Source organism: Microtus oregoni, unplaced genomic scaffold (genome assembly GCF_018167655.1).
Source record: "Microtus oregoni isolate MIOR12 unplaced genomic scaffold, Mior012 000097F_ref0000449, whole genome shotgun sequence".
In the NCBI taxonomy this organism is placed as follows: Eukaryota; Metazoa; Chordata; class Mammalia; order Rodentia; family Cricetidae; genus Microtus; species Microtus oregoni.
This window is the reverse complement of record NW_024544710.1, coordinates 779,773-806,782: the sequence shown is the minus strand read 5'-3', so window position 1 is coordinate 806,782 and position 27,010 is coordinate 779,773. Positions and strand designations below refer to the sequence as shown.

Sequence of the window (27,010 nt, the reverse complement as noted above, 5' to 3'; positions counted from 1 at the left end):
AGCTTGAACCACCACACCATCAAGAACTGCAATCAAATCATCCATCTACTACTACGCCTGCTGCTCTATGCTGGGGAACCTTAGGGCCTCTTGCATTTCACACCTGCCCTATATCCCCAACTCTTCAAACTTCTTCCTTCCTTCCTTCCTTCCTTCCTTCTTTCCTTCCTTCCTTTTTCTTAAGATACTCTCCCTAGGTTATAGATGCTGGCTTTGAACTTACTCTCTAGCAACCACTTGCTTAAGCCTGGGATAACAGGCCTGGCTTAAAACTGTAATTGCTATAGCTTGAAAACACATATAGTTAGAAAGTAGCTTCCCAATTTAGAGGAAATAATAATAGGTGGAAAAGGGTTAAAATGTTGATGCTTCCTATTTCATTTTGGATGATTTGCCTGGTGTTTTCCCCTAGTTTAACATTTTAGAGGACGCTCAACTCCAGCATCCTGTAGCCCTGCTGTGTGCAGATCCTTTGTGATCCCAAAGCAACCTCAGTTTTGCGTTCTATTGGGTCTCTAAAACCCATTACTCTAATAAGTGCTTTCTAATTGCTTGGGGTGTTTTATGTATGATATGAGGGTGGATTGGTAAGTGTAATTTAGTAACATTTTGACTAATTTGTCAGTCATCTACATTCTGTGATGTTTTAACAGCAAAACTTTTGCTTTCCTGTACAGTGAATTGTATTTTATTTTCACTGAAAATTTTATATGCTACAGCTGGATTGATTTGAGAGTTTGCTAACACTGTCAGGGACAGAGTATGAGACTCTACTTCATGAAGTTGACTGGAGTATTTCTGTGATGGTTTATGAAGAAACTTCCTTTTAATACCATAAATGTATTCAAATATAATTTTAAAAAATGTCTGCTTAATTGGCTTTTTGGAGCCCTTTCCCTGTGGTGGGATGCCTTACTCAGCCTCTATGCAGGGAGGAGGGGCTGGTCCTGCCTCACCTTAATGGGCCAGGCTTTGTTGACTCCCCATGGGAGGCCTTACCCTTTTTGAGGAGTGGATGAGGAGGTGGGAGGGAGGGGAGGAAGGGAGAATTCTGGCTGGTATGTAAAATGAATAAAAAATTTCAAATAAAGAAAATGTTTGCTTAAGATGTACTGTTTTTGATCTTACATTTCTGAATCTTCAAGAGTTGGTAGTCTAAACACTGAATCATGCTACTACTGTGCAAGAGTGAGTATTTTAATATTCAAAGAGGAACTGACGAGCTTTTCAATGTCACTGTATATAGTGAAAAAAATAGATTTGAAAATTTCTGTTGCTTATATCATGAAGAAAATGCATACTAATATAAAGCATTCTATATATTTATATCTTTATAAATATCTATAAAGTTTCTTTGGCTATGCCTTAAATTTCCTTGGTAACAGCCTTAACTCAAATAAGATTCTTATATAGAAGCTTCCTTTATGTCTTTCTTAATCCAGAAAGAAATTCGTTTTCCTTTGTTTCTACCACATTGTGATGCAAATGAAAGCTGTTTGTAGCCGCTGCATTGTAATATGTCAAATAGCATTTGCAGCACAGATTTTTAAGGTCTTCACCTAGCACAACGTAAATACATTTTAAAATACCAAATCTAAATAAACGACTCCTTGCTGGGTTTCTGTTGAACCTGACCCGTACAGGTTGGGCTTCTCTTAAGTGGTTCCAGTTTTCCACTCTTGTTTAGTCAGGTGTTCACCAAACTTCAGCTGCTTACATTCTGCTTTCTTTGTTGGCTGATGGGAGGGGAGAGAGAGGGATTTTCATTCTTCCTGGAAAGGATTTTTTTGTGTGCAAATGATGCATTTATTTTTTTTTAATTTTTTTATTGCGAAAAGAAAAAAAACATAAACAAAAAACAAGTTTCCACCTCCTCCCAGCCTCCCATTTCCCTTCCCCTCCTCCCACCCTTCTCCCCCTCCTCCCACCCTTCTCCCCCCAAATGATGCATTTATTGATGGAACTCTTTATTTCATCTGTGTGTGTGTGTGTGTGTGTGTGTGTGTGTGTGTGTGTGCTTGTGAGTCTGGAAGTTAGGGCAATGTCAGATGTCTCTCCGTTCACTTTCTACCTTGCTTTTCAGACAGGATTTCTCATTAAGCCTGGAGCTCACAGAGTCCTTGAAACTGGCTGCTACGCAAGCCTCAGGGATCCTCTTGTATCTGCTTCCTTGATGTTGGGATTATAGGCAAGGCATTTGACTTCTTTTAAAAAAACAAAACAAAGCATAATTCTTTATTAATTCTTTGTGAATTTTACATCATTTACCCCAATCCTTCTCACCTCCCAGTCCCTCCATATCCACCCCTCACCCCTGAAGCATGTCCCCTAAAATAACACCCCCAAAGTAATTAAAAACAAAACAAACACCCCCAACCCCACTCCTCTGTCTTTCTTTTTTTTTTTAATTTATTTATTTATTAAGGATTTCTGCCTCGTCCCCACAACCGCTTCCCATTTCCCTCCCCCGATCAAGTCCCCCCCCCCATCTGCTCGAAGAGCAATCAGGGTTCCCTGACCTGTGGGAAGCCCAAGGACTGCCCACCTCTATCCAGGTCTCCTAAGGTGAGCATTCAAACTGCCTAGGCTCCCACAAAGCCAGTACGTGCAGTAGGATCAAAAACCCACTGCAATTGTTCTTGAGTTCTCAGTATTCCTCATTGTCTGCTATGTTCAGCTAGTCCGGATTTATCCCATGCTTTTTCAGACCTAGGCCAGCTGGCCTTGGTGAGATCCCAATAGAACATCCCCATTGTCTTAGTGTGTGGGTGCACCCCTTGTGGTCCTGAGTTCCTTGCTCGTGCTCCGTCTCCTTCTGCTCCTGATTTGGACCTTGAGATTTCTGTCCGGTGCTCCCGTGTGGGTCTCTGTCTCTGTCTCCTTTCATCGCCTGATGAAGGTTAATATTCCTGAGGATGCCTATGTGTTTGTCTTTGGATTCGCCTTATTTAGCTTCTCTAGGAACATGAATTATAAGCTCAATGTCCTTTATTTATGGCTAGAAACCAAATATGAGTGAGTACATCCCATGTTCCTCTTTTTGGGTCTGGCTTACCTCACTCAGGATAGTGTTTTCTATTTCCATCCATTTGTATGCAAAATTCAAGAAGTCCTTGTTTTTTACTGCTGAGTAATACTCTAATATGTATATATTCCATACTTTCTTCATCCATTCTTCCGTTGAAGGGCATCTAGGTTGTTTCCAGGTTCTGGCTATTACAAACAATGCTGCCATGAACATAGTTGAGCATATACTTTTGTTGTATGATAGGGCCTCTCTTGGGTATATTCCCAAGAGTGGTATTGCTGGATCCAGGGGTAGGTTGATCCCGAATTTCCTGAGAAACCGAAACACTGCTTTCCAGAGTGGTTGCACAAGTTTGCATTCCCACCAGCAATGGGTGATTGTACCCCTTTCTCCACAACCTCTCCAGCAAAGGCTATCATTGGTGTTTTTTATTTTAGCCATTCTGACAGGTGTAAGGTGGTATCTTAAAGTTGTCTTGATTTGCATTTCCCTGATCGCTAAGGAAGTTGAGCATGACCTTAAGTATCTTTTGGCCATTTGAACTTCTTCTGTTGAGAATTCTCTGTTCAGCTCAGTGCCCCATTTTATAATTGGGTTGATTAGCCTTTTACGGTCTAGTTTCTTGAGTTCTTTATATATTTTGGAGATCAAACCTTTGTCAGTTGCAGGGTTGGTGAAGATCTTCTCCCAGTCAGTGGGTTGTCTTTTTGTCTTAGTGACAGTGTCCTTTGCTTTACAGAAGCTTCTCAGCCTCAGGAAGTCCCATTTATTCAATGATGCCCTTAGTGTCTGTGCTGCTGGGGTTATACATAGGAAGTGGTCTCCTGTGCCCATTTGCTGTAAAGTACTTCCCACTTTCTCTTCTATCAGGTTCAGTGTGTTCGGACTGATATTGAGGTCTTTAATCCATTTGGATTTGAGTTTTGTGCATGGTGATAGATATGGATCTATTTTCATTCGTCTACAGATTGACATCCAGTTTTGCCAGCACCATTTGTTGAAGATGCTCTCTTTTTTCCATTGTATACTTTTAGCTCCTTTATCGAAGATCAGGTGTTCATAGGTTTGTGGGTTAATGTCAGGGTCTTCTATTCGATTCCATTGGTCGACTTCTCTGTTTTTATGCCAATACCAAGCTGTTTTCAATACTGTAGCTCTGTAATAGAGTTTGAAGTCAGGGATGGTAATGCCTCCAGACAATCCTTTATTGTATAAGATTGTTTTGGCTATCCTGGGTTTTTTGTTTTTCCATATAAAGTTAATTATTGTCTTCTCCAGATCTGTGAAGAATTTTGATGGGATTTTGATGGGGATTGCATTGAATCTATAGATTGCTTTTGGTAGAATTGCCATTTTTACTATGTTGATCCTCCCAATCCAAGAGCAAGGGAGGTCTTTCCATTTTCTGGTGTCTTCTTCAATTTCTTTCTTCAAAGACTTATAGTTCTTGTCAAGTAGATCTTTCACTTCCTTGGTCAGGGTTACCCCAAGGTATTTTATGCTATTTGTGGCTATCGTGAAAGGTGATGCTTCTCTGATTTCCCTCTCTGCTTCCTTATCCTTAGTGTATAGGAACGCAACTGATTTTTTGGAGTTGATCTTGTATCCTGCCACATTACTAAAGCTGTTTATCAGCTGTAGGAGTTCTTTGGTAGAATTTTTGGGGTCGCTTATGTACACTATCATATCATCTGCAAATAATGAAAGCTTAACTTCTTCCTTTCCAATACGAATCCCCTTGATCTCCTTATGTTGTCTTATTGCTATTGCTAGAACTTCAAGCACTATATTGAAGAGGTATGGAGAGAGTGGACATCCTTGTCGTGTTCCTGATTTTAGTGGGATGGCTTTGAGTTTTTCTCCGTTTAATTTAATGTTAGCTGTTGGCTTGCTGTAAATAGCTTTTATTATATTTAGGTAGGACCCTTGTATCCCTATTCTCTCCAAGACCTTTATCATAAAGGGGTGTTGAATTTTGTCGAATGCTTTTTCAGCATCTAGTGAAATGATCATATGGTTTTTTTCTTTCAGTTTATTTATATGCTGGATTACATTGATAGATTTGCGTATGTTGAACCAGCCCTGCATCTCTGGGATGAAGCCTACTTGATCATAATGGATAATTTTTCTTATGTGTTCTTGGATTCGGTTTGCCAGTATTTTATTGAAAATTTTTGCGTCGATGTTCATGAGTGAGATCGGTCTGTAATTCTCTTTCTTGGTTGGGTCTTTTTGTGGTTTTGGTATCAGGGTAACTGTAGCTTCATAAAAGGAATTTGGCAATGACTCTTCTGATTCTATATTGTGAAATACATTAAGGAGTATAGGTATTAGTTCTTCTTGGAAGTTCTGGTAGAATTCTGCATTGAAACCATCTGGTCCTGGGCTTTTTTTCGAAGGGAGATTTTTGATAACCATTTCTAATTCTTCGCGAGAAACCGGTCTATTTAGATCATTCACCTGGTCTTGGTTTAGCTTTGGTATATGATACTTATTTAAAAAAAATGTCCATTTCTTTTGTATTTTCCAGTTTTGTGGCATGCAGGCTTTTGTAGTAAGATCTAATGATTCTCTGAATTTCCTCTGTGTCTGTGGTTATGTCCCCCTTTTCATTTCTGATCTTATTTATTTGCGTGTTCTCTCTCTGTCGTTTAATTAGTTTGGATAGGGGTTTGTCGATCTTGTTGATTTTCTCCAAGAACCAGCTTTTTGTTTCATTGATTCTTTGGACTGTTTTCTGTGTTTCTATTTTGTTGATTTCTGCCCTCAGTTTGATTATTTCCAGTCTTCTACTTCTCCTGGGCCCGTCTGCTTCTTTTTTTTCTAGAGCTTTCAGGTGTGTTTTTAAGTCCCCAATGTATGCATTCTCCGTTTTCTTTAAGTGGGCACTTAGTGCTATGAACTTTCCTCTTAGCACTGCTTTCATTGTGTCCCATAGGTTTGAGTATGTTGTCCCTTTATTTTCATTAAATTCAAGGAAGACTTTAATTTCTTTCTTGATTTCTTCCTTGACCCAGGTGTGGTTCAGTAGTTGACTGTTCAGTTTCCATGAGTTTGTCGGTTTTTTGGGGGCAGCGTGGTTGTTGCCTTCTAACTTTAATCCGTGATGATCTGATAAGACACAGGTGGACACTGATATTTTTTTGTATCTGTGGAGGTTTCCTTTGTTTCCGAGTATGTGGTCAATTTTTGAGAAGGTTCCATGAGCTGCAGAGAAGAAGGTATATTCTTTCCTATTTGGGTGGAATGTTCTATAGATGTCTGTTAAGTCCATTTGCTTCATTACCTCCAATAATTCTCTTAATTCTCTATTAGGTTTCTGTCTGATTGACCTGTCCCTTGGAGAGAGAGGTGTGTTGAAGTCTCCTACTACTAGTGTGTGTGGTTTGATGTCTGCCTTGAGTTCTAGTAATATTTCTTTTACATAAGTAGGTGCTTTTATATTGGGGGCGTATATATTCAGGATTGAGACGTCCTCCTGATGAATTGTTCCTGTTATGAGTATAAAGTGACCGTCTCGGTCTCTTCTGATTGATTTTAGTTTGAAGTCAGTTTTGTTAGAAATTAGTATGGCCACACCTGCTTTTTTCTTAGGACCATTTGCTTGAAAGACCTTTTCCCAACCCTTTACTCTGAGTAGGTGCCTGTCTTTGTGGTTGAGATGTGTTTCTTGCAAACAGCAGAATGTTGGATCCTGTTTTCGTATCCAATCTTTTAGCCTGTGCCTTTTTATAGGTGAATTGAGCCCATTAATATTAAGTGATATTAATGACCAGTGGTTGTTTACTCCGGTTATTCTTATTGCTTTTGGTAGTAGAGATTGTGTGTCTCCCTTCTTTGAGATGTGCTCGTGAAGGGTCATTAGATGCCTGGGTTATTGTAGGCAGTGTTGGCAGTGTTGGATTCCTTGGGTTGTGATTTTCCTTCTATTACTTTCTGTAGTGCTGGATTTGTGGCTACGTATTGTTTAAATTTGTTCTTATCCTGGAATGTCTTGTTTTCTCCATTGATAATGAACGATAGCTTGGCTGGGTATAGTAGTTTGGGTTTGCATCCATGGTCTCTTAGCTTCTGCAGAACCTCTATCCAGGACCTTCTGGCTTTCATAGTTTCCATCGAGAAGTCAGGTGTAAGTCTGATCGGTTTACCTTTATAAGTTACTTGCCCTTTTTCTTTTGCAGCTCTTAATATTCTTTCTTTAACCTGTATATTTTGTGTTTTGATTATTATATGGCGAGGAGATGTTTTTCTTTGATCCAGTCTGTTTGGTGTTCTGTATGCTTCTTGAATATTTAAATGAATATCTTTCTTTAAGTTGGGAAAGTTTTCTTCCATAATTTTGTTGAAAATATTTTCTGGGCCTTTGAGCTGTGACTCTTCTCCTTCTTCTATTCCTATTATTCTTAGGTTTGGTTTTTTTATTGTGTCCCATAGTTCCTGAATGTTTTGTGTTGAGAATTTGTTGGCTTTGCTGTTTTCTTTGATCTGTTCATTTATTTTCTCTATGGTGTCCTCAGCATCTGAGAGTCTTTCTTCTAGCTCTTGTATTCTATTGATTATGCTTGTTTCTGTAGACTCTGCTCGTTGGCCTAGATTTTCCATATCCAGCTGGTCCTCAGTTTGTATTTTCTTCTTTGCCTTCATTTCAGTTTTCAATTCTTGAACTGTTTCCATTACCTGCTTGATGGTTTTTTCTTGGTTTCCCAGGGTATCATGTACGTATTTACTCATTTCTTCAAACTTTTTGTTATACTTCTCATCCATTTCTATAAGGGCATTTTTTACATGTTGTTTAAGGGACTCTATTATCTTCATAAAGTCAATTTTTTCCACTTCTTCTGTGTTAGGTTGTTCAAATACTTCTGTTGTAAGATCATTGGGTTCTGATGTTTTCATGTTGTTTTTCGGATTATTGGGTGAATTCTTGCCTTGGCGCCTGCCCATTTCCTCCTATTGATCCTATCCAATGGGTCCTTTAAAAACCGGATCAGGTTTCCCTGCTGGCCAAGGGCTCCGCTTACAAAATGCCCTCACTCTCTTTCGTGTTTCCTGCTGCAGGCCAAGAACCCTCTCACCCCTCCGAAGGATCTTCAGGACAGGACCAGGCTCCCCTTGTGCCAGTGACCTGGCCAACCAAAAGCCTACCTCTTTGATTCAATTGTAGTAGGGCGAACTGCTCTCCTTATTGCACGCCTGTCCCCGCCGCTTGGGTCTGCCGCTGTGCTGGTCCCCGAAAGCCTCTTCCTGTATGTGGTGTTGCTCTGCCGCATCTGGCCGCCGCGCCGCTCCGCCGCGTCTGGCCGCCGCGCCGCTCCGCCTCTGCGCGTCTGCCTCCTCTGTCTTTCTAACACCTCTTCATTCATCCTAGTGGCATCGGGAGCTGCGGTGTGTCACACAGTATATCCTTTTGTCCAACCAGCTCCATGCAAAATATTCAGTGTAATGAGTCATTGGTCTGGTTCAAGGTCTCTGGCACACCATCATTTTTGGATCCTCACCGAAACTCCCCTCAGACATTCTGCTGTTGCTTGGAGTAATGGAGATCTTGCGGTTATACATCTGGCTTTTTACATGGGTGCTGAAGATCTGAACTCGGGTGCCTCACCTCAGATACTTTATCAAATAAGCCACTTGTCAGCCCTGAAGGAAAATATCAGAGAGCTTACTTGATGATGCCAGTTTCAAATATTTCTCTAAGTGTATAATGTGTGGGTTAGGAGCAAGTGGGCTACTACATTTTACTCTCAGGACTATTGCCTTTTTTTCCTTCAGGTTATATACTTTTAGAGACCAATAAACACAGTTCTTGGTATGAGAAAAAGCAAACCAGACTTGAGAGCATGTTTAGACACATCAAGCAAGACTTTTCTTTTTTCCTTCTTTTCTTTTTTTTTTAACTATCATAATGGCAAAGTAAAAGACAGAAGGCATGTGAGGCTGAGCAGAGGCTGAACACGATTAAGTGCCATTAGCCTGGTCAGTGTTCTATCAAAAAGCCATTACCGTTAATTTCTCAGCTCTACTCATGTAAAAGAAAAACACTGAAAGTGTAGGAGGGGGTGTTCACAAGATGAGTTGGTACAGAGAAGTCTATATGCCATACCTACTAACCCACCCGGAGTGAGTAAACTAGTGTTTCCTGGGAAATGAGATGTACAGAATTTGCCAGCAAAGTAGCCTGAAGCTCTAGCCTTTACCAACATTGTTTTACAACTTATGATATAGAAAAGACACAATTGGGGGCTAGAGAGATGGCTCAGTGGTTAGGAGAACTATCTGTTCTCCTAGAGGACCTGAGTTCAATTTCCAGCACCCACATGGTACAATTGTCGGTAACTCCAAGATCTGACACCCTCCCACAGACATACATGCACATCGATACACATAAGATAAATTATTAAAAAAGAAAGGACACAACAAATTTATGTATATCGTTTTAATAAAGGACATAGGAAGATAAAGCATTTTTCAATATTTCTGCAGCAAGACACACTGTTTTAAGAATACTATATACAGTCACTGTAAGGAGACTGATGGCAAAAGGGATTTATAGTAAATTGGCAACTTGAGCTTAACTGTTGAAGTCCCCCAGCGTCTTTCCTTTTCTGGCTCTCCAATACGTTCCATACATTATCAAGACCCAGTTCCCAGTTTCCTGCTGTGCTCCTTTGCTGATTTAGACAGCGGGCTGAGAGCAATTACTCTTTGAATGCATCTTATCTTACTGTTCTTTTCTTTTAGCCATCCCCTACCAAAAATCTGTATCCTGATAGATTGAATTCACGGTGTGTTTTATCTCGTTCTGTTGACAGATGTTAACTAGGCTACTCCAAAGAACACATTTAACAGTTTTGAACACTGGCAGGACACAGCCTTAGCCCTTGGGGGAAGCAAACAAGTCAAGGGTTGCATGCTGGTAAGAGCCACCCATTCTTTACTATATTTTATAATACCCACATGCAAAGGCTACAGCATAGTATGGTATATTATAGATATGGTTAAAGAAATGCAAATGTGGCATACTCTGTCAATCATTTCCTCCTGACTGGACAGAGTGCATGAACTTTCTGCAAACATGGAATTTGCAATAGGGTCTGATAATCTTGCTAGATGTCCTCTGTGCCTGCTTTTGTACAGAGCATGTCTTTTGGCCCCACTGAGTATCTTAGCTACTCTGACAGCAGATATTTTAGAACAGATGAACGGAATGTTCACTTCCTGTGATTTTGGACTTCATTAAAAAGGAGAGAACAGAACAATCCCTGTAAAATATTCGCTCTGACCTAGCACTTGCCTTAAAAGAAGTGCATTCATGTATTCATGTCCATGTAAATGTCCACATATGTAGATGCGTGTGGTGAGAGTTGAAAGGGGTAGACTATGAGTGATTGTTACATTCCCGTCAGTTGTGGCCTGGTTAAATCTAAGTGTATATTGCAGTAATGTATGTATACACAGTATTCTTAAAACATACCTGTCAGGACTGTGCTGAAACAGCCATTAACATAAATGCCTACACTCTGTGCAATTTGGCACGAACGTGAGGAAGCACATTGTTTTCCCTGGAAAAGTGAACCCTGAGGTTGGGCTGTCTGGGTGCCACAAAAGATTATGGCACTGGCTGATGCCATCCAGTGAGAAATACGTATGTCATATGGGGCCAGTGAGGAAAGGAGGCACATATTGCATTAGAAAATAAAGAGCTGTCTAAATCACACACTTCAAGAATTTGGAGTGTGATTCCTTTCTGTTTGTTCCTGGTGTTCTAAGGTGGTCCCTGGCAATTCCTGCACTAGAAGTCTCTCTAACAGTAGGCTGTCCAAAATATCTATGTGTTTTTGGATGGCACTTTACCTCTTTTATCTTCAGCTTTTGGAAAACAATTTACATTCTATGTCTTTCCAAGAACATTATTGGAACTAATGGAAGAACATTAATAAAGTACTCTAGGCTCTGCAAAATAATACTCTGTACTGAGAGTGTGGAAGGAAAGAATGGAGCAGACCTGGTGCTCAGAAATGCGGTAATAGTTAAACCCTTCATTCCAGTCCTGCCAATAAAAATATGTAAGAGCACGAGGGAGTTACATAGCACCTTTCAACTGTGGGATATTAGCAAAAGTAGCTCCATTTTCCCACTGTGGAAGAAGAGTACCAAAGATTGGGGAATGAGATCCCGCAGAAGTATTGGGCAGGGTTCCAGGAAAAGAAAGCCAATGAGTGAGGTCAGGGTGTTCTGATTATAAAGCAAACCTGCCTTCTTGATCAATAAGTAATCACTAAAATGCCTATATACAGTATCCAATGCACAAAGAATCTATGTATAGAGATATAATCAATGTCTATAAACTAATGGGATCAAGATACTAAAGCAAGAACAGGGCTTCTTCTTTCTTCAAGCACCCAGAGAAACCCCGTTTATTTGGCATTTTTGGAGATAGTATAAGTCTTAAGACACTGAACAGTCAGCTTGCATTAACCTGAGCTTTACCCTTCCACTACTTCCCCGTCGTTTACTAATATTGTCCTTTGCAACAGGATTTCTAGAAGGGCTAAATGCTAACTAATACACTTGACAGAGGAGAAGTTCCTGATGCTTTCCTGACTTTGCAGCTTCTGGATCTTAGTGGAGACAATAGTTGGGGCTGGGAAGGTTGCTTTGACGCTGACTTGCTGTGGAGTGCTGCTTGCACCGTTTTAGAGAAAGGTGCATTTGTATAGGACTAGAAGGCAAGGCCTGTGGATCCTAGAGCCATGTGAATAGCCAAATATACTTCCAAGGGAAACCTAGACAAGAAGGGTGCTTCAGACAGAGCATGGAAAGGGAAAGTTCTTCCCATGTGAAAGCATACACTTTCACTATGAATCCAGCATGCACAGTCTTCTAGGTTGCTCCTCAATCTGTGAATTTTGAAAGCAGTCCCTAGGCCCTCTCCCTAATAGGCTTATTCATGTCTTGTATTCTCTCAAATGAAATGCAGACCACAATCTATTTATTTGATGCTAAATGTCTCACCTTGGTTAAAACGACCTAGGGGGTCCAAATGGACCCATTTTGTGGTTGCTTTAAATAGCTGGACTGTTTTCTTTCCCAGTTGCATTGGCACCCCAACACAGATTTGTTTGTGCCAAGCAACTCCTTTTCACTCAGAGACATTTTAGAAAGAATAATTTAGTAAACCCAACTATCTCGTAAGGAGTTCAATTCCTTGATAACTGTGAGCTCCCTGTAACTCCCACTGATCTCCGTTAAGAGTTGGGGCTTTTATTGTCAGCAGCTGTGCATTAGAGTGCTGGTTGAAAAATGAAAAACATCAATACTCTTAGGTACTATTATTATAAAGAAGCAACATTAGTGTCCATCTCATTGATCCAGGCACTAGGACTGAAAGGAGGGCTGCTTATAAATAAGTGGGGAAATGGATGGAAACTCTCTTAATGGCTGAACTGCCACCGAAGCTTAAAGAAAGAGGACTGGACTATCACTGTTCAGTTAACTCTGTACATTAACTCCTGCTGTGAAAACATAGACCTTTAGCTAATCCTAAGGCTAGTGTCACATCTGAAACATTGTCGTCTTCAACAGAATTTTAATTATACATGAAAATAACCCTTAAATCCTTTTTATAAAATGGATGGGCTGTAACTTGGGCTTACAGTACTTCTACCATTACAAAAGTAATTTACAAAGGCTAAAATAAAGCTATAGAGCAGAAAATGAAGAAAATAGAGATTTTGAGCATAGTCTGGCATTAGAAGTTTTTAAGAAAGTAATTCCTTTTATCTTTTCCCAAGACAGGGTTTTCTTATGTAACCCAAGCTGGCCTGGAACTCACTATGTAGAACAACTTGGTCTTGACCTTGGGATGCCAGGCACGCACCATCATGCTTGGCCTTAAAATGCTAATAGTTATGCTTACTAAAATGGAAGTCTGATCTAGTAGTCTTCCCTATTAGCTGTGGTGCTTTCTGAAACGTCTGTGACAGGACAGGTTTTGCATTGTTGTCCAATTCTCAACAGGACCATGGTCATAGTCTATTTAATCTCCTTCTTAAATTTCAGATAAATGATATAGGATTTGTTCAGAGTTCAGTGAATATTTAAATTGCTATTTAGTTGAAAAGCGTGACTAAATACAATCCTCAGTTTTTAAACCTTGACTTTTGGCAGAATTCTGCTGCACACACACATGTTTATATATGCCCATGAACATAAGCTGAATTCCCTCACAACTAGAAAGACCCTGCAGACAGATACGATTAATAGTCTTTCATGGGGGAATTAACTCCATGGTAATCTTTGGAATTCCCTTTTCTCCAACTAGATGACAATATATATAAAATGCTTAGGCTTTCATGGATTGGGAGAGGGTAAGAAAGAAAAACTGGCTTGAAACAATTGTTTTCAAAATGAGTTCAGTCAGTAAAGTCAATTTGCAAAGTCCTGAAACATCTGCACAGCACATATTTGATGGAAGGCCCAAACTGTGAAGCTTTCTATCCAACGTGGTGACTTATTTTGAGGATTAGAGTGGTTCTCAACATTGCAGTCTGTAAGCCTCATGGGACATGGTGGTTCCTGAGGACAAAAAGCAGGAATTTACAGATGAGTTGAACAACTGTGAATGGTTGCATAGTGACAACCAGTTCATAATCATTTGTAACCATTAAAATCATTTTATGAAGATATGTTTTAAAAAGACAGACATGGATCAGAGGGGAAAGGCACTTACTGCCAAACCTGATGACCTGAATTCAATTCCCTGAACCCACATGGTGGAAGGAGAAAATCAATTCCTACAAGCTGTTCTCTGAAGCCCACATGTTTACCATGGCACAACTGAGCCCCACCCCAAACAAACAAACAAAAAAGAAAATATATTCATATTAGTAATTTTGGTACTGGATTGTGTCCTATGAAAATAGTTCCAATTGATTTCTTTTCAAGGACAGCATTCATAACTTTATTCCAAATAATGAAAAGATATATATATATATATATGCACACATACACAAGTAACTTCATTCATACATGATTTTCTATAATCCTGTTAATTTTTCTTTAAAATAACCATTTTAATCATTTTAAAATATTTTTATAACTTTTAGTAATATTTATTAGAATGATGGGGTGGTTTATTTCATAAGTCCCCTATTGCTAGATACTTGGTTCTATTTTAAAAATTCTGGTATTACAATAAATTGATAAATAATTATATAGATCTCTGGTTAATTCATTTAAATACACTCCCAAAGAGCAGTTAGTTATCAGCTAAAATATCACGAACATGAAAGGCTTTTATAGATGTCATCAACTTGCCTTCACACAATGAGTGGTGTATGGATTTAAACATACCAGCAATGAATATGAATACTTGTCTCAGTGTGTCTTTGTCAACACTAGGCAGTGTAATCATAAAGCCAGCTGATTCAGTAGACAAAAACCAGCAATTACATTTTGCTAATTCATACTTCTTTAGAGTGAAATTGAATAATTTTATTGATTGTATTGTTACTCCTTTTGTCCATTTTCTAACTTGTGTGTTTTTTTAATGAGTTTGAAGAAATTATTGAATTGAAGATGTTCATTTCTGTATGCTGCATATTTTGCCAATGATTTCCCCACATTAGTCCTTTCATTTTGAAAAAACTATGTAGAATCCGTGAGTCTTTGTGGAAAGATCATGAAAATAATTTCTTTCTTATATACAAAAGCTGAAACAAAGTAAAATCTAAGTGTTTATTGGTTGTTTTTTGAGATTCTAGTTTACCTCTATGTGTGGCTTTTTGGCCTGCACATTTGTCTGTGCGCTGTATGGATACAGTTCAAATAGAGGTCAAATCTCCTGAAACTGGAGTGAGAGGAGGATTTGTGCCACCATGGTTGCTGGGAACTCAGTCTAGGTCCCCTGGAAAAGTAGCCAGTGCTCTTAACCACTGAGCCACCTCTTCAGCCCCAATAGTTACTAATTCTAAGTTACAAACTTGGGTATGAATTTCGTATTTTATTTTTTTCTTTATTTAAAAATGTTCTTCAAAATAAAATAAAGGAAAATATATACAAAACTATAGTTTTGAACATATATATATATATTTCAACTATTCTATGGCTAGATATTCAAGTTGATATCAAATTGGAGATTTTACTAATACCATTATAGTCACTATCTATACATATTTTAAAATGTCTTCATAGCCCTGGTTGTCCTGGAACTCACTATGTATCCCAGAGACCTGTCTCTGCCTCCCTGGTGCTTGAATTGAAGGCATACACCACTGTAGCCAGATTCTTGACAAGTTTATAATAGTTTTCCCACTGTTCCCTCAAACATTCTTTTATTATTATCAGAACATGTATTTATTTTTTCCATAAAAACCAATCACCCAATTCACTTGGATAGTGTTGCTTGGAAAAGGTATTGATTGCTTAGAGGTCATTTTGGTTCCCTGGGGAAGTAGAAGCCATGCATTTCATGGTTTAGAATTCATTCCAGATGTTCATGGAAGGTGAGGGGGAATCACATGGACATATAAATTGGGAAATATCTTACCTCACTTTGGGGGATTCCCAATATTCCTCAGCACATTAAAAATCTTAATATGTACTGCCAGAAGGGCAAGGTCCCATGACTTGAATAGGAGAGGACAAGAAAAGATTTGATAGTCAAATAAATCCAAAGGCTGACTACAACTGCTGCTTAGTGAGTCACAAAGCCCATAGCACATTGAAAGGCCCATGAATTTCTACTCTGAGTATGCTTATATCCATGTATTCCTAAGTGTACCCTTCCACAACACTTTTTCATTAAGCAGTTAATATACCAAAATACTGGCATTTCAGACTACCTTTAGACACACATATAAATAAAGAACCATCCTAGATAGCCGAAATGCAGGTATTACTAGATATTACAGGTCGCCTTCCCAAAATATCAAGCATTTCATCAAGGGCTTGAATAAGTAAACAGACTTAACTGGTCTCTATTTTAACCTTTAGTTAAAATTGAAGCTGCATGGCCAGAGTCCATCAGGCCTTTAAATGCACCGTCATAAGGGACATGGCGTGATTGGAAGCCATACAGTCCTGGGTTGCAATTTCAGGTGAACCCCTTGGCAGCTGTGTAGCCTCAGCTTTCTCTCAAGAAAATATGAACTGTAACAGTCACCTTGGAGAGTCGATAGAAGTGCTTGGCAAACTAGCTGGCACACACGAGGTCTTTTATAGTACCTTTCCTCGTATCAGTCCATGGCAGAAGTTGTGCAGGGAAAGGACTGAAGACAGGAGAACCCACAAACAGATTAAGAGGCTTCTAACTGCTAGCCTTTCCATGGGGAAAGAAGTGACACCTTACCAGTTCAGAGCTTTGAGCAATGTGATACTTACATAGCTAAAAGTCCCCCTTTACTATGGAATTACATTGGTTTTATTTACTCGTAAGTGTCGCAAAGTTCCAGAAGACTGTCTTTTCAACATGTCAAAGAGAATCCTGTGCAAAACGCTGCCTGCCCCTGATAACAAATTAGTAGCATTTAGGATGTTTGGAGTACAGGTAGGCTGCTCTTTGCTTGTTAGTGGGTAAGAGTAGGTTATTAACAGACATAATGGAGTCAAGCACAAATAACTTATTTGTAATCTGTATTGTTTTGGAGACCTGGAATGCACCACGACAAGGCTTACATAATTCACAGTATGAAAGTAAATAACCTGAACAGGATATTTGGCTGGTTTTGGATCCCCTGGGGTCTTTTAGCACAGTGTGAGTTCTTAGGGAATCAAGACATCTTTTTCAGTAAATTGCACAGGGAAATTTTGCACAGGACTTCTCGTGTGTGCAACAAGGGCAAATAATTTAGCCCCTTGCTCACCAGAATGCGAACACACACCTTTTCTAGTTCTGCTCCCAATGCTTCTTAGTCCAGGTGGCACTAAATGTGCCTCCTTCAGAGTACTGACCTGGTGGAGATGCAGAACACATGAAAACTGCTACGTTTCTGTTTCCATAGCAAGTGATGATGAGTCTCCTGAATCATCTGTAAGATTGAAAAGTACAGGTGAGCGCTATGTGCTAAGGGTGCCCCTCAGAGGTTTGTGCTGCTTGGTCCCCAATGTGGTAGCATTGAGTGGTGGAAACTTCCAGAAGTGGGGTATGGCAGAAGGTACTTAAGTCACTCAGAGTTTTAGCCTCAGAAGCAACACTGTAGTACTTATGGAACCCATGATAATTCTTGTATGAGAAGACTTTTACAAAGCAAAGCTCCTCCCAGTGTTAGGTCCTTTCTGCAGCAGCCATTTCTCTTTCTGATTGTGCACCAAGTTGTGGTGTAGGTGTGTGCATGGGAGACTCTGCTGTGACACTGTCAGCATACTGTCTCAACTCTCCAGCCATCAGAAGCGGGAGACTACTTCATGAAGTACATAGCCTCTGATAACTTTTCTTAACAGTTTTTTGAAACAGGTTTTCTCTGTGCAACAGCCCTGGCTGGCCTCAAACTCACAGAGATCTGCCTGCCTCTGCCTCCCTAGTCCTGAGATTAAGGGCATGTGTCATCATGCCAAACTCAATAACTTTTTATATTAACAGAAAATGGATCAAAGTGGTATTCAAATTCTTATATGGATGTATATTTGTTCAGTAACATTTTTGTTTAACCTCTGGATGTGGTCAGCATCCACAGAGCACCAAAGACTGATGTTCTACACAGAAACCTTTATAAGCATAGGCATTCACATGCCAAGAGTTGCTTGGTCTGCTGTACTACTAAGAATATTTTATTTATCAACATAATCTGATCCATAAAATTGGCTGGTATTGGACTTAAATAGCTGTGATAAGGGCTCAGTGCCATCTGTCTTTAATGAAGAGTTTCAGGTTTTGTTACTCACAAAATGACTATCTCACTGTAATTCCACGCAGACAATGAGTGTTAGTGTAGTATCTTAGGTGTTTGTGTGTTTCTGAAAAGGAATGAGGGATCTAGACAAGAAGAGGTTTGGGGATTAATAAGAAACAACGGTTATGGTACAAATGTTTTGTTTCTGATCTGTAGCTTTTTGGAAGTGGAAAATCCCCTCTGACTCACCTTGCTTAATATACAGATACACACTTTCGTCACAGTCCCCGCATCAGAAAGTACATGTCATTTTGAGATAAAAATGTTAACAGTGGTCACCCCCTACAGCATCCGGTAGATTTTCTGTTATAAAATCAACGTGCCATTCAAAGTGCTCGCAAAAGTGTGAAATCTGACTGAGGTTAACGAGCCAGGGTGGGCTACTTTTGCCATGGCAGGCTGGCAAACTCACACTATTGAGTTAATCAGGCTGACTTCAGAGCCACAGCAGTTTCTTCAAGCTATAGCGGAGAGCAAAAGAGGTCCTAAAAATGTTTGCTTTTGGAATCAGGACACTCTTGTGGACACAAGATTCTATCTTCTCTAGAATCTCAGTGTCCTCTCCACTCTCTCCTTTCCCTCCCTTTTCCCTCCCCCACCTTTCCCCCTCCCTCCCCACTTCCCCCTCTTTTTCTCCTGAAAGGTTTTTCTGTCAATTTGCAGCCCTCCTGGTCTAACAGATGAGCATCATTCATCACTGTGCCTAGCTAGCTAGGGTAGAGTTAAGTCAGAACCGAAATCGGATAGGGTAGCCCAATCTTCAGTGAGGGCTCCAACATAGCTCACTTGTGAAAAAAAGGGAAAACAGACGTAGCAAGCGCTCAAGCATACGTCATGAACATTCCGAGATAGCAATCAGTGGCAGCAATGACAAGTTTTTTTGTTTTTTTTTTTTGTTTTTTCGAGACAGGGTTTCTCAGTGGCTTTGGAGCCTGTCCTGGAACTAGCTCTGTAGACCAGGCTGGTCTCGAACTCACAGAGATCCGCCTGCCTCTGCCTCCCGAGTGCTGGGATTAAAGGTGTGCGCCACCACCGCCCAGCTAGCAATGACAAGTTTTAAGGGCGATAAGAGCACTGGCCTTGTTGCTCTGGAGAAGTGCTGCTAACAAACTCTTTCAACCCTCGTGACTAGCTGCTAGTTGCCTGCCTTGATACATTTTAGGTGTGTTTGGCAGGAAAATCTTCGAGAAGTTGATCTTCAGGATTTTGCTAAGTGGGTCTCTTTTATTTTTTTCCCCAGAGTGACTCACACTCTGATTTGGCACAACACTCCTACCAAACAATTATTTGAATTAAAACTGTGCTCTTGTGGGCACTGGCGCTTCAGATGAAAAACCTGATTTTCAATTTCCTTCATGGCATCCTTCCCAGGGTGAGATTAAGCTAAGACTTCATAGGTGAGGAATGAATTGAATAAAAGCAGCAACTTCAAAGAATCGTGTTCTGCGTAATAGAAGACAAATAACAGGATTTAGTAAGTCAATTCAATGCCTCCTACAGTCTGTACCTCCGCTGCTTCCTCCATCCCCTGCTCTGGCTGCTTATGCAGTAGTGATTTTCCTATTATCCAATCAAAAGTCTGTCAATTCAGTCTTATTGTATGCTTCTCAGCTCTGGTTTCCTTATGTTATCTAAGATCTATTTCCTCCTTTACTTTAAAATCTAGGTTAGCACATGAACCCTTCAACTTGGTTTTGTGTCTCTGTGTGTGTATTTTTAGCTACTGGTTCTCAGAAATGAGAAGAGTAGGGAAAGAGTACAATGTACAGAATACAAGAACTCGAGTCATGATTGCTTCCTGATACATTACTCACTTGGAGTCAACTCATCCTTTGCCTTCAGCCTCTCAGCCTTTTTGTCTGACAGTAGGGTTGGGGAGTCTTCACTGAGCTTTGTTTTCGGATACTCCAACCATGGCCCTCTACTTTCTCTTTCCCCATTGTCTTGGTCACACCGATGTATTTCAATGCACTTTATTTCCTGTCTCCACTTCTATTCTCTTACTAGATTATCTCCTGGTTGAATGCCAATGCCGTGTCTACGCAGATAACTCCCACATATCTCTAGTGAGTGGACTATCCCTAGCTGTATAAAAGATCTCTTAGCCTTGATCTTTTTTTCTCCCTTTCTATAGTTACTGCCTGCCGTGAAGCTATTATGACACATACCAAGCTTTCTGCTGTTCTTCCCATTTCTTATTTCAAAATGTCAATTTGGTCTGTGTACCAGTGCCCCAGTGATCATGATAAAATATCATTCATTATATCAATACTAACAGGAAGTGATAATATGAATAACAACTCTTTTATGAACTCTACCAAATCCTCTTCCATGTTATGTCCATTATGACTCATATCTGTTACCTATATGTCACTTGTTTCTTCCTAGTAGCCTTCTTGTGCCTCTTCCTTCTTCCTTACAACTGTCATTAGTACTATTTCCCCCTTTATCAGCATATTTACTGTAACTCTTCAGAATAGGAAAATAACAAGCATAGCAAGATGTTCTCTTTAGAAAGCAGTGGTCAAAATACTGGGTAGAGGTGGCAAGAGACTATAGAAAAAAGACACAGAGAAGAAATGGGTCCCCAAATTAGGAAGCTATGTTAATATTGTAAGTTGAGCATGACCTTTAGAACATAATAGCATTCTTGTAAAAAGGGAGATAGAAACTATTTGGCAAAAAATTTCAGGTTATTCAGCTTAACTTTTGACCCCTCAGTATCAGGTAGGCTTGGAGCTGAAGAGATCTTGGAGAGAATGGAATTGAAACTGAGGTACAGAGAAAAGTGGCTTCTCCAAAAGTCACACATTGAAACTAGCAACTGGAAACCATTTCCCATGCCAGAACTTTGCTCATGTTTCTTCATCCTTCTATTTCTGGCAAATGAGGCATAAGAACGGTTTCTTCTTAATGGAGCCTTAAAGTGTATAAACTGAATAGGAGACGGAGAAAAGGAGAGCTACTAAGTGGTGCAGAGTTAGATTTGGAGACAGGGTCTATTACTCTGCCATGTGACATTGAGCTTATCTGATCTTGAGTTTCTTTTTCTTTTGTAAAACAGGGTTACTGAATATTTACAACTCACAAAATTGATTGACTATTAAGTGTGAACGTCTATAAATCACCTGGCATGTAACAGGCGGATGTTACATCTCTCACTTCAATAAGTTCTTATTTAGTACCCAATTTCCAAAACTCTGTAATGTAACCTGGCTGTTTTCTTCTTGCTGGTGTTAGATAGTTGGAATTCTATTTGCATTATGATGCCTTACTTACCTGAGCAGGTATCTCATAGCAAATCACTCTTATCTTAGTTTTTTACAGCATACATTTTATTATTTTGCTTATATAATAAATAGCATATAGCTCATTAATCAGTGTGTATGTGTGTGTATACACATGTGTGTGTGTATGAGAGAGAGAGATGGAGGTTCATTGTGTAGTCCAGGATAGTCTCAACTTATCATCTTCCTGTTACAGTCTGCAGAGTATTGGGTTTAGAAGCATTCCCCATCATGCTCAGAAAAGTATAGTACTGTAATACTTGTAATTTTAAGCAACTTTTGATATGTCTTATCTTCCAAATAAATGAAAAGAATATTAGTTTCTTCTTCGTTCTCCTTTTTTTTTTCTGTACTATTTCTGATCAACCATATAGACATCTTACCCTAGAATCACAATGGCTCTTGCATATAGGAATAAGAAAAAATAGCCTGTTGGAAAAGATCTACTTACCTAACCATATAATGTCTATATAATAAGATAAGACTCATGTGAAGACTAATTTCGAAGGTCTTAGAATGCATTTTTTTTGAATTCCCATTTGAAAACTTGCTAAACAACTTACCAAGTCTAAAACCTTTTCCATAACTGTTCCCATGTATTGACCCTTAATGTCAAATAATGACTGTTTGAAGAAGTGTATTTATTTTTGAGGAAGACAGCACGGATTGTATGAGACTACATACACTTCCTACTGTGATGTTTAAAGGTCTCCAGGCATGAGCAGATAGGTACAGTTACACTGAAGAGGTAAGTGGTGAGGTAATGTTAATAGCTCTCTCTGCCTAGAAGATAACTGAACAGAGAGGCATCTTCCAAGTAACATGGCTCTTGATTGAAAGACCTCTTGTCTCCAAACTAGAGCTCTTGTATCCAGGATGTGCTTGGAGAGTTTGAGTTTTGATGAAAAGAAGGGCTCTCATCAGTCCTCTTAGAAGGTCCAGGGTTTAGATCAATCTCTACTACATGATGACAATAAACTTTGTTAGGAGTATTACTTTATCATCTTCTGAAGAAAACAGTTTCCTCACATAACTGCCCTGATCAAAAATTTTCAGTAGTTCCTGACCATTGACAGAATACAGATTTTTTTTTTTTTTTGGATTTTTGAGACAGGGTTTCTCCGTAGTTTTGGTTCCTGTCCTGCCTCTGCCTCCCGAGTGCTGGGATTGAAGGCGTGTGCCACCACTGCCCTGCTCAGAATACAGATTTTGGTCTATGAGCTCATACAATATGATGTCAATTTACCTGCAGAGTTGATATAATTAATAATCTACTTATTTGGTCAGTAACACTTTGTACAGTGTTTTGGTGGGAAAGTTTTCATATTTGTATCTTATCTAACTCAAATATTGCAAGACCTGTGAGTTCAAAGATGATAGTGTTTAATGACATTATGAATCCAATATTCCAACTTCAGGACACTCTCACTACATGCTAGTTTATTTCCTTTTGCTATTCTTCTCAACAGGTGCCTTGTCATCACAGTAGAAACTAAAAGATTAAAAACAAGTCAGAAACATGCTCTGCCTTGAACAGTACTAATGGGTATCATATAAAGAAAGTTTGCACAAACCAAAGAGTAGGAAATTATAGAGACTCAAGATCATTCAGGACTTTGTTGGCTTGCTCCTGAGAGTCTATATGTGAAGAATTTCCTATACTGGGTACAAAATCCAAACTTTTCTGGATAACAGTTCAACAACCAGAAGGCAGGAGATAGATTCTGCCAATTACTGATTATCATTAACACCAGAAGGTATATTTGCAAATTCAAGCAAATTTCTGGTTTCATACTATAGGCTCTTTTAAAATAGACAAAAATATCCCTGAGGAAATAATTAAAAGTTATCAAATGAAGGTTCTATGGTGCTATGCAAGATATTCATTAGTATGGCTATAGGATTGGGCCATTTCAGGCTCTCTCTCCTCAGCTGCCCAAGGACCTAGCTGGGGACATCTCTCTGGACCCCTGGGAACCCCTCTAGAGTCAAGACTCTTGCCAACCCTAAAATGGCTCCCTTAATTAAGATATATACTTCCCTGCTCCCATATCCACCCTTCCTTTATCCCAACTATCCCATTCCCCCAAGCTCTCCCCATCCTCCCCTTCTCACTTTTCTCTCCCCATCTCCCCTTTCCCCCATCCCACCCCACCCCCCCAGTTCCCAATTTTTGCCCAGCAATCTTGTCTACTTCCAATATCCAGGAAGATAATGGATAGAGATAGAGACAGAGATCCACACTGGAGCACTGGACTGAGCTCCCAAGGTCCAAATGAGGAGCAGAAGGAGGGAGAACGTGAGCAAGGAAGTCAGGACTGTGAGGGGAGCGCCCACCCACTGAGACGGTGAGGGAGCTCAGCAAGGCCAGCTGGACAGGGACTGAAAAAGCATGGGATAAAACCGGACTCTCTGAACATGGCAGACAATGAGGGCTGCGGAGGAGAAGCCAAGGACAATGGCACTGGGTGCATGTACTGGCTTTGTGGGAGCCTAGTCTGTTTGGATGCTCACCTTCCTAGACCTGGATGGAGAGGGGAGGACCTTGGACTGCCCACAGGGCAGGGAACCCTGACTGCTCTTTGGACTGGAGAGGGAGGGGGAGGGGAGCGGGGAGTGAGGGAAGGGGGAGGGAAAAAGTAGGCGGGGAGGGAAAAAGGAGGCGGGGAGGAGGCGGAAATTTTTAATAAAAAATAAATAAAAGATAAAAAAGATTATAGATGATCATCCACAAAAAAAGTTATCAAATGAAATTCAAGTTTCATTTCTAGTCTTGTTATTTAGAGATAAAAGCAGTTTTGTCTAGTTAAGGAAAATGTGGGTCTTTTACTGCTGCATTCTTTGGAAATGGTCTTCTTATCACAGTTAGTGCACTAGTTAGAGGGCAAAATTACCATGTTCCTTGACCTGGAGCTCTCGACTGGATTGTCAAACAGTGTCATGGAAGGCCTGGGTGAGAAGTCCTTTTGAACTGGCTTTACCTTCTTTACTAGGAACTAAAGGAACCAAGCCTAATGGATACAGCCACGTATGATTACAATTGGCAAATGCTAACTTATTATTAAAGTCAAAACAGAGTTTAATACCTAATCTTTTTTTTTTTGAAGACTAAATTTGAGGGTCTAGGTGAAGGAATCAATTGAAAGGCCAATTACTATTTGCTCAAATTTAGCATAAAATAATAGAAACCTGGAAGTTCTTACGAACCCTGGAACAACTTGAGGCTTATGCCTAGGCTCTGAAAAAGCCTCACAGATTCAGGATCACGTGGGACTTAGGTGACTCACATCCTAAGACCCTGGAAAGTCCATACCTAGGATAGCAACCTTATGGAGGCAGGATTAAGGAAGAAGTTAGATGATCAATTATGATATACAATATATAATTCACTTTGGGTTTCTTTGTGAGAGCAAGCACCCTGACATGAAAATTATAAGCGAAGTTGCTTATTTCCACCTTTGAAAGGAAACCTGTGTGTAAGATCTTCAGAGTAAATTTTCCTAACAAATAGGTTGAATTCTGATTTCTTTAAAAATATTTCTACAAACATTTCGAGAGCAGCTAACACCATTAGTCAATCATAGATGCTGATATAAGAGTTATTTCCAGGTGATATTAGCCAGATGGTGGAGTAAGAGATCTTGGCCTTCTTTTCTCCCACAAAGAGCAAACATTTGGAATCCATCCATTAATTAAAATAACTGTAAGAGCTCATGAGTCCAATTAAAAAGCTGTAGTCATACAGTGAAAGAAGCAACCCAAGGAAGAAGGACAGTTTCATTTTGCCTGCATCCCTTCATTCTTTAAAGTGGCAGAACTCAACAGAGGGAATAAACTTAAAACAATGATGTAAGAAATTGAAGAGGACACAAATAAATGGAAATATATCTTGTGTCCACAACTTTGGAAGAACCAACATGGTGAACATGTCCATACTGCCACCAAAATTAACAGAATTCAACATTATCTGGATCAATATTACAATGGAATTTTTCATAAATAAAAAATAAAAAATTATAAAGAACTACAAAAGTTTGTTAATAGCCAAAAGAATTCTGATAAAGACAAAAAAACTGAAGGCATCATACTACTGCATCTTAAACTGTATTACAAACCTAGGATAATCATAAAGGCAGATACATAGGACAATGGAACAAAAGAAACAGCCCAGAAAGAAATCTAAGCATATTCTATCAATTATTTTTACAAAGGGTGTCATTAATACATCTGCAATTATAAAACTACCACAAAAATATGGGGAAATGTCTTAAGAACAATGTTTAACATGACATTTAAAAGTAACAAACAGTAAATAAATGGAGGTTTATCAAACTAAAAAGCCTGTTCACAGCAAAAGTAACAATAAAATAAAAAGCGATAGAACAGGATAAAATAGCTGTGAACCACAAATCTGACAAGTATCCAATAAACAAATTGTGTTAAGAAATTTATACCAGTAGCCAAAGCCAACAAATAACTGAATTTAAAATGATTAAACTATATAAAAGACATTTTTCCAAAGACGGCACAAGTATTTGGAAAAGTGCTAAAACTCTTAATGGTCATGGGCATGGAAATCGAAAGCACCACGAGATGCCACCTCATGTCTATTAGAATGGCTGCTACAGAAAAGTCAAAAGATAGGACTGTGACCAACTTGAGTGGGAGAATGCATGAATGCTTGCCAAGCATGGTCATGGCCTGACATTTAATCCCAGACCCACGAGAATGTCAAAAATAAAAACTGTTGGTGAGAATGTAGAGAAAGGGCTACCTTCATTCATTGTTGCTGGCAATGCAATTTGTTACAACTGCTGTGGTGATTTCTTTAAAAATTCAAAATGGAGCTACAGATGACCATATGACCCAGATGTCTTCTGAGATATATTCGCTCCCATGTTCATTGCAGCATTATTCACAATACCCAAGAAATAAGACTGACCAAACTGTTGATGGATATGTGAAGAATCTCTCTCTCTCTCTCTCTCTCTCTCTCTCTCTCTCTCTCTCTCTCTCTCTGTGTGTGTGTGTGTGTGTGTGTGTGTGTGTGTGTGTCTCCCTCCCTCCCTCTCATTCATTTTTAGGACAGAAGTGACTTCTCCCATTTACAACGAAATGAACTAAAACGGATGTCATTAAGGCAGACACAGAAAAACAGTAATGCATGGTCTTTCTGATAGGGAGAAAATTTTAAATGGAGTTAAATATACACCAACAGACTAGAACAGTAGTTACCTGAGTCAGGAGAAGGTGAGATGCCATGTTGAGGTAGAGGCCAAAGTCTCCAGAGTGGCCATAGAGAGAAATGTGAGACTGAAGGGGTGGCATGAGGACTGCTAGAATATGCAGGACACCAGTGTTCTGAGATGCTGTATGCTATAGCCACCACTTCACTGTATGTATGTATGCATGCAAAACATCATACTGCATACCTCACATTTTTACAGTAAAATTAGTGACTTATTCCTTTGTGCTATAGCTTGATAGTTTGAATCTTTATGTTCCCTAATGGCTCATGTGCTAAAAGTCTTGGTCCATAGCGGGGTGGCACCATTGGGAGTTGTCAGAATTATAAAGAGCTGGGGGAAGTGTTTAGGTTACTGGGTGGGGGCATTTCGTTGACGGAGTATGTGGGTCCCAGTTCCTTACTCTCTATTTTGCTTCAAAGCAATGAAGGGAGTGGTGTTTCTCAATGGCAGACTGCCATCATTACTGGATGTTCTTGTTGGCAGTCTAAAACAATAAGACCCACTGGTCATAGAGTGGAGCCTTCAATGTGCCTGTTCTCTTCGAAAGCTGGTTAT

General features: G+C 39.6%; 1 protein-coding gene across 1 annotated transcript in view; it reads right to left on the bottom strand.

The window, feature by feature from the left end:
- LOC121442858 (palmitoyltransferase ZDHHC15-like) overlaps nucleotides 1-27,010 on the bottom strand; it is a 122,230-nt gene that overhangs the window by 579 nt on the left and 94,641 nt on the right. The gene's annotated exons all lie outside the window — the stretch shown is intronic.